We start from the raw sequence: 8529 nt of genomic DNA, 5'->3' as shown, positions 1-8529 counted from the left end.
CCATAACATGTGCCTAAGCTCATGTACTTGTCATCTTGCTAACTTGCCTGTAATATCCTATACTGTAAATCCATCCCATAAGAACTCATAGCTTCTATATGATTCACCCACACTCTTCTGCTAAGAGCAGCTTCAACCTTGTTGTCCGTTCCCTTAATGTACCTGATCTCGAAGTCAAACTCATTGATCGTGGCCAACCATCTAGCTTGCATGGCAATCAGATTCAGTTGGTCAAATAGGTATCTCAATCCACTGTGATCACTCATAATTACAAATATCCTACCAAGAAGATAGTGCCTCCACATCTTCAATGCATGGATGATCATTTCCAACTCAAGATCTTGTGTAACATAATTATGCTCATGCTCATTCAGTTTCCTTGATTTGTGACATACCACTTGTCCCTCCTACATAAGGACTCCACCAAAACCCTCTTTTGAAAGCATTTGTACACACCACGAACTATTTATTCAGATCTGCAATTTTAAGAAATTAAGCATTTGCCAACAACTTCTTCAAATGTTTAATACTTGTTGCACATTCCTCTGTCCATTCAAACTTCTTATGTTTTCTTTGCAATGATGTAATAAGATATGCAATGCATGAAAAGTTCTTGATGAACCTCCAATAGTAAACTGTTAACACCATGAATGACCTTACCTCATCCACATTCGTAGGAGTTTCCCATTCCATGGTATCCCTTATCTTTTCCGGGTCCACTGTTATGCCTTCCTTGGAAACAACATGCCCCAAGTAATGTACCTCTTTGTGAAAGAAACTACATTTTCTAAGCTTGGAACACAATTGATGTTCTATTAGAAATCTCAACATTATTGCTAGGTGTTTGGCATGTTCTTCCTCACTTTTAGAATATATCATCAATGAATGCAATAACAAACTTGTTCAGATAAGGATGCAATACACTATTCAACAAGCACATAAAAGTAGTTGGAGCACTAGTCAAACCAAATGGAACTAGAACAAACTCATAATGCCCACACCTGGTCTGGAAAACAGTCTTGTAAATATCCTCTTCTTTGATGTGTACCTGATAGTATCATGATCTTAGTTCAATCTTTGAGAACATTGTTGTTCCCTTCAACTGGTCAAACAAGTCATCAATCCTCAACAACGGATACCTATTCTTGATGGTTACCTTGTCCAACTGCCTATAATCAATGTACAACCTGAGAGTACCATCCTTCTTCTTGACAAACAATACTGGTGTGCCCCAAGGTGATACACTTGGCCTAATATATCCCTTGTCAAGCATTTCCTTCAACTGCAACTTCAGCTCTACTAACTCTAGTATGTTCATCCTGTATGGTGCATTTGATGTTGGTGTTGCCCCTGGTACTAACTCAATGGAAAATTCCACTTCTCTATGAGGTAGAAACTCTTGAATATTTGCGATAAATACATATTGAAACTACTGTAAAATCAGGTACATGTTCAATACCTCTGCATCCTCAACATCCTTACCCTTATCACTAGAAATATGTATTGCAAATAAAACACAACATCTTCTGCGACTGTGCTTTCCCTGCATAGTAGTAACCATTCTAAATAATGTAGCTTTCTTATTACCCTACAAGATTCTTTGTTCTCAATTGTCATAAAAATCCACCTTAGTCTTATGAATATACAACCAATCCATACCCAACAACATATTATATGATCCCAACCGAAGCACATTCAAATGCGTTGATGTAGGCATACCATTCAACTCAAATGCACAAGCTCTTTCCCAATAATGAACTCTTTTCTTTATACCTATAGCTAACTACACTAACTAATATTCTGCATGCACTTCTTAATTTAAACCACACTTATCCACCAGGTCAGGATTAATATAACTATAATTAGATCCAGGTTCAATCAAAATAGAAACAACTTGATCAGAAAGCTTTTCGTCCATCTCGATAATAGATGCATGGTGATTTGCCTGCATGTTATCCAATGCTACATAGATCCGAGGAATGTTTTTCCTAACATCCCTAACTGCATGTGCTTCATGTGCACTATAAATCTGAGGCCTACCACCCTGATATTACGGACAATCTCTCTTGAGATTCTCCTTTCCACATATCCATCACTACAATTGTCCTGTACCCTCACCTTTATTATGCTGCCCTCCAGGCTGTGACCCATGTCCTTGTCCAACTACATTAAACTTCTTGTAAGGAACATCATTCTCTTTCTCACTTGCATCCTCGGGTCTTGTTTGCTTCAGCTTCCATTTACCTTTAGTCTTGTTTTCTCCCTTTCCAACCTTGCTGAGACTCTATCTTGCACTTTGATTGCTCATAACAATGCTTCAACTTACCAATGACTTCTTAAAGTGACTGAGGCTTATCATATTCAATCTGATCTTTAAATGTTAATGGTAATCCACTAACAAATCTCTAAAAATTGGCCTTCTCATCCTTAAGATATGGTACATACCTCAACAATTCTAGGAACTTGGTCACATAGTCCCCATTTTTCATTGATCCCATCTTTAGCTCATAGAACTCCTTAGCTTTACTATCATAGCACCTCTCTGACAAATATTTCTTCCTAAAAAGTCTCTTGAATTCATGCCAACTCAACTCTTTTGTCCTGATGTCTCTAACCCACTTCGCCTCTTCCCACCAGATGTTTGCTTTCCCTTTTAGGCTGAAGATATCTATTTTGGCCTTCATGTTCTTTATGCAATCATGCATCTCAAGGAAATTCTTCATCCCGAGTAACCATGCATTTGCATCTTCCGGTTTCTTAAAATACCCATCAAAGGTAGGTGGCTTTGCTTTCTTGAACTCATCTAGAAAATATACCTTTTCATATCTCCTGTAAGGATAATAACAATGATGACCATGATACCTTTTTTTTTCCGAAGATGATGACCATGATACCTATCAAAACTAGAACTAAAATATAACATGTGTCCATCACCTCTCCTATCAGGTGTATCCAAGAACCTGCCATCTCTAATCGTGTCATCTCTATCTAACCTATGTCCACCATGAGACCAACTTCCATGTGCTCCATTAGTCTTATCCTCCCACCCACAGCTAATCCTGAGCGATCCTTGTCTCTACAAGTCCGACAAACTTTGAAGTATAACTGCATTAACCTCTGCTTGTTTCTCCTGTTCTTGAATGATTATGTCATTGTCTGCTTTGCAACTTCTTATTTCTACCTTCAAACTTCTCAATGTGTATGCTATGTCAGGAGAGTTCCCATCACCATGCTCATTAGATCTATAAGGAGAGTCTCGTGAACAATAGTCTACCGTCTTTCTATTCATCTTTGATATTCTTCTTGCAAGTATACCATGTCAGCTAAACCAAAATATAAACATAACCAACATACCTCAGTATAGTTTAGGGGAGGATATCTCGTCTACAAGATCAACCAGATTAGCACAATACATGTATAAACATAATCATAGCAGTATATAAACATCAACTCATTCATCATCCAGTTATCATGCATGAATATACCATAACCATGACAATGCATGCATAATGACATATAGAAACTGACATGCATAACAAATGCATAACTGACATGCACTCATGATGACCACATCTAACAATAATCACCATCATCTTCCACATGGCGACACAACTGCAATAATGACCACCACCATGCATACACAACAAGAACATATACCACAAACATAAAGAACACATATGCAACCGACATGTATGCATGACAAACACATTTCACCCATCTAGTCCAAGGGGTGAACCATGCTCTGAAACCACTCTATAACACCCTCCTCCCACATTTACCCAAGTTAACGGTCTACCAGGGTAAACATGTGACAAAGAGTTACTATGATATGATTCGACCTCCTAGGTCACCTTAAGGAAGTGGAATCAAGAAACTAAAACTAACTGACCTTCCTCGAGAGCTACAAAACCTTCAAGAGCTAAGCAACCACCCCATGTGTCCTACCCATGAGAGAACTTGCTTCTTGATTGAACTATACCCCTAGTCACTCCCATGACAAGCCTTCCATGTGACAGAGACCCTCGATTCCCTCCCACAGTAAGGCTTCCATGCGACTGTGGCCCTTTTCAAGCAGTTTTGTGCCAACGACCCTATATTATAAGCCACTTTTTAAGGGCTAGGACTCAGGCCTCTACCCAAAACTTCATGAAACTTCCAGAAATGATAAATAACAAGATTACAAGGCCTCTAATGCAAAAACCTGAACAAGGACCTAACCTAACAAGGCCTAGCTATGACAAACATCATGTCAAACGCATCATGAACATGTAATCTTTAAGTCATAACAACAAATATGAACATAAGGACCTCATACTTATTTGAGATTCACCAAGAAGGACTAATGCCTTCTCACAATAGTTACATTATCATCTATTAGGTTATACATTCATTACCATTTCATTTATTAATCAAAACATAATGAGAACCATACATATAACCAGCAGATTAATAACCACATAATAACAAACACATTTACACACAATACACAAGAGGAAAAGAGATCTTATCAACATATGCAAAATTCAACCAAGCCAGGGACTTCCATGTACCACCTCACCATAGATTGGGTTGAACCAAATATTTCTTTCAGCCAATCATCCTCGTGCCATATTCCAAGCATGAATGTGGGACTCACAACAAAGCCAATCAAGGATTCCCCAGGATTTATTGTGTATACTACCAATGGATTCCTAGGCCCAAACAATAAACATACACTACAGGCTTTACCGCAATCCCACCATATACCGATCAAGGGATTGCTAGGCCCTAAACAAGCATGGATGCCTCTAGATCTCTCCACCTAAACTATGAGGAATTTTCTGTCTCCACCCTCTAGGATTTACCATGTATCCTGCCATTACTGGTCAAGGGATTCCTAGGCCCAACGAGGGTATACACATCTAGGCTTTACCGTGTATCCTACCATTATCAGTCAAGGGATTCCTAGGCCCAAAGAGGGTATTCACAACCAGGTGTTATCATGTATCCCGCCATTACCAGTCAAGGGATTCCTAAGCCTTGAGACCACACCACATATTTTTGAAACCATCCAGCAATCTAGCTCAACCATGTAAAATAACACCATCATAGCATGGTTATCCAGAAATGGAAAGGCAAGGCTGAAAAACATTGGCACACCTGGAAAAACCCATGCCAATGACAACAAGAGAACCAAATACACACATGCATGTACCATGCATGCCAAAACTAGCAAGGAAATCATACATGCAACTCGATACCTACAAGTAATTCTGTTGTAGCGACTTGATCCCATTACTCCTTGCTTGATCTTTGCTTCACTTTGCTTTCTTGTCCATCCTTTGCCTTCCTTCCGCCAATGCTAGATTGCTCAAAGAATACTAGTGTGTGAGAGTATGAGAGAGAGAGATCCTAAATTGAACGAACAAAAGGTTAAACTAAAAAGGCTGTGAACTGATCCTCAAAATCCTTTTTATCATTAAGGCCTCTAATTTATTCAATTTCCATTATTTTCCTTCATTTTCCTCCTCACATGCAACCTATAACCTTTCACCTTTCTTTTCTCCTAATTTCCATTATTTTCATAAATAAAATGCCAACTAATGTCTCTTTGCCTTTTCAAAGCCTTTTACATTGCCTTTGCCAATTTCCTTTGCCATAAAGTACCAAATGAACACCCACACTAGGAAGTTTTTCCCAACATTCATCTTGGAATATGTGTCCCATGACCTTGGTCTTATTTTGCCTTTATTAACTTTATTACAATGATTTTTAACCTGGGGTTGTTACATCGAATAAGAGGGGTACTGCAAATTTCTCAGGATTAATCCTTCATGCTTCCACAAATGTATAAAAGGACTCCAAGTTAGGCTGTGGTTCAGGCTCTTGGAGTTCCTGGGGGGCTATTTCTACCTCTTTTGATGTTGTTGCCTCCTCTTGTAGCACTTTTTCTTGAACTTGTAGCACTTTTTATAAATATTTTCCTTCATATAGATGCCCTGTCTTTCTCCTATAGAAAATATTTTCCTTCCACACCCACTTAGACATTTCCATCCTCCTCTTGGACACCTCATACTGCTCTCAAGCTCTGCCACCGAAATCATATTTTCAGGGTTAATGAAGGACACCATGGGCATGAACTTTTGTTTAAGATATGCCTATGAGGGGTCTTAAGCTTGGAAAAATGCCTCACACATTCTTCATCCACCCTTATCCACCTTCCTCAAAATTCAAAACACCACCCTTTCCCTTAGAAAGCTCTCAAACCCACTCTTATAGCAAAACAGGGCACTTGTGTAGCAATTATGGTCAATCCTGTAGCATTTCAAGACAATCCTATAGTAGACTTGTTTTATCCATATTTCTCAAACGGTAGAATGGATTGACCTGAAATTTTTTTGAGCATGTTTCCATAATCCTTATGCAACTCCCAATTAAAAACTATTGAGCAATTCATGCATGAATATTGAGAAAATTTAAAACTGGTTGTAAGTGATGGTGGCCAATTTCTCAAAAATTGTGCACTAGAATTTGTTGAAATTTCTTGAGCATGTTACCATAATCCTTATGTATCTCCCCATGAAACATTTGGGCCAATGGATGCATGATTTTAGAGATATGGTAAAAACAATTTATGCCCTATGTATTTTGACAGTCTTGTCACAAAACAAAACTTTCCTATAGCAGTTCAGGACAGCGAAAAAAATGAGTGGGAAAGGCTTGGAAATGATGGGAAATGTCATGGAAATGGATGTGGGTGATGGATTGACATGGCCTTGGTCCCGTTGGAACATATGGGAAAAGGGGGAGAAATCCCAAGTTTGACTTCATGTGACTAGATTTTTTATCAACTTTTTCCCTTTTTTTTGGTGCTAAATTGTTCTTGTTGCTTGTAGAGGTTGGAGAACACTTGCATTCATCAGAGAGAGATACATGGAGCAAAGAATCCTTTTCCCTTTTCATTTTTCATTTTTTCTTTTTTCTTTTTTCTTAGGCCTACTAGCTACCTCAATGAGGTTTTCAACTAGTAAGTCTGCCTAGGCACCTCAAAGGAGGTTTTCACCTAGGATATTTTCCTCTTTTTCTTTTCATTTCCAACCCACTTACCTCCTCAAGGAGGTTTTCAATTAGTGATTCAACCTCAGGTGCCTCAAAAGAGGTTTTCACTTGATATTTTATTCTTTTCCTCTTCTTTTTTCTTTTTCCATTATTTTTTTTTTTTTCTATCCTACTCTACTTGAAAAAACAAAATCTCTTTCAAGTATAGGAATACTTCCAATGGAGCCATGTGCATATAAAGATGACATACAAACTCATGTGTAGGCTTGAAATATATGCTTTGACATGTACCTGAATGAGAGAGACCAATGACTTTGATGATGTCAAGAATTGTTGAAGAAGAGTGTGTTGTTGCAACTTAGTGATTTTCTGGAACCAGATTTCAATATAGTTTTGATGCCCTTGGTTCACTTGTTGATTTAGATCATGTTGTGTGTCTTATTCTTCCATGAAATTCAAATATTCTTCTTTTTTATGATTATTATCTTGAAAACATAGATGATCTTATGGTGAACATGATGGAACTTCCTCAATCTCTTATTCTGATGTCTTCTCTTCATCAAGTGCAGCCAATGATTTTTTGTGTTGGAAGTAATGCTTCCATGTGTCACTGTGTGTCCCTAGGTGTCTATTTGGAAGTACTTATTTCCTATGTGTGTGATTTGTCTATGAGTCATAGATCTATCTTCTTCTGATCTTATCATCTGGAAGTCAGTGATCTAATTCTTATATATGTAACTACTTTATGTGATCAATAAAGATAGTGTGATTTGTGTTGTGAAATTGCTCTCTGTGCTTATCTCTCAATTTCTATTATGGTATCAGAGCCTATTCTGGCTTGATTCCCTTATGGGGAGGCCAGGAAGATGTGACAACAATAAGAGTTAATCCTTTGTATATAGATTAGTTTAGTGTTTGATTTCGCAGAAATTTTGTATGTAGATTTATTTCTTGTGTAGATCTGATTTCTATGTGTAGATCTAGAGTTCAAGCATGATTGTTGGGTCTTATTGTGAGAAGAAACCGGAGTGTGAAATTTTTGTCTGAATATTACACACCTGCTATTGTCAAAGGAATATAGTAATTGAAACTGAGTGCTGCAATTTCCTTCACCAATCATTGGTTTTAATGAATAAATCCAATGAGTGCGAAAGGAGATCCGTTGCTGCCCAGAAATTTTGAAGTGTCAATCCGTTGTGATTATAAGGAGATCTATTGTTGAACAAAAATTTTCCAAGTCAATTAGTTCTGAACCGTGCTTGCAGAGTGGTGACGAGTCACGTGATTATTTGTGGCATATAGAATGGGTGTAAGTGATGATTTGATGCAATGTGTGGCCTATTTGTGGTCATGGGGAGGGAGATTTCGTTTTTCACTTCTGCAGAGATGAGATCTATTATCCAATACTACGAGAGCCTTTGGAATTTCTATAACTAGTGCAACTTTGAACCATATTCGCATTGATCTAGTAGAAGGCATTAGTAAAGGGCT

This window comes from Pinus tabuliformis, chromosome Q (genome assembly GCF_031772625.1).
Source record: "Pinus tabuliformis cultivar Carrire ecotype Pingquan chromosome Q, CPIR1, whole genome shotgun sequence".
In the NCBI taxonomy this organism is placed as follows: domain Eukaryota; kingdom Viridiplantae; phylum Streptophyta; class Pinopsida; order Pinales; family Pinaceae; genus Pinus; species Pinus tabuliformis.
Note: the sequence above shows the minus strand (reverse complement) of the source record.